Genomic DNA, 975 nt, shown 5'->3' with positions numbered 1-975 from the left:
TTTATGCATGTATAAATTATGATGCATATGGACGACCATCTTAAGCTTTTAAAAGAAACTTAAAAACTACAAAACTTCATTAGGGCCCTAGGTATGTTGCACTACAAGGTTGGCACTTTTACTCTTTAAACAATATGCCCTTCGGCCTCATTAGTTGATCTTTTGGGCGTTACGTATCGCCGTCCCCAAAAGATTTATTTTCACTTAGTTTTGAGGGCTTGCCCTCCTTGGAAACTTTGCCACTAAGTAGTACAACAACCTATTTTTCATAAATTCTTTTTTCTGAAATGTCTTCTTCATAATATAATCCATGATATGCATGTATTCAATACAACTTATGTCATAACATTTGAAGTTCCTAGATGCATAACAGAATCAATGCACAACACTATTTAAGAATAAGATTTCTCTTAAATACTTGACTTCTTTAGACCTTTCTAAATTAAAGATTTCTCTACACTTGATATTATGACTTAGAATAAAAGAGAATGAAATTTCTAGGTTAGATTGAAAATGAAAGGGGTTAGGGGGTATTTATAGGATTTCTTAAGGCTAATGGATGGCTAGGATTTTGCCACCATAACTCTTGATCAATGGTTGAGATTAACCTTCATAAATACCTTACTAAATTCTAGAATTCTTAACTTTCTCTACACACTTCCCTTACATCATCGCTTATGTCATTGCTTATGTCATCATAACTTATTTTATATTACAATAATAATAATAATAATAATAATAATAATAATAATAATAATAATAATAATAATAATAATAATAATAATAATAATAATAATAATAATAATAATAATAATAATAATAATAATAATAATAATAATAATAATAATAATAATAATAATAATAATAATAATAATAATAATAATAATAATAATAATAATAATAATAATAATAATAATAATAATAATAATAATAATAATAATAATAATAATAATAATAATAATAATAATAATAATA

The sequence above is a fragment of the Citrus clementina genome, unplaced genomic scaffold, assembly GCF_000493195.1.
Source record: "Citrus clementina cultivar Clemenules unplaced genomic scaffold, Citrus_clementina_v1.0 scaffold_5, whole genome shotgun sequence".
Classification (NCBI taxonomy): Eukaryota; Viridiplantae; Streptophyta; class Magnoliopsida; order Sapindales; family Rutaceae; genus Citrus; species Citrus x clementina.
The sequence above is the reverse complement of the archived record's forward strand: the minus strand, read 5'-3'. Positions refer to the sequence as shown.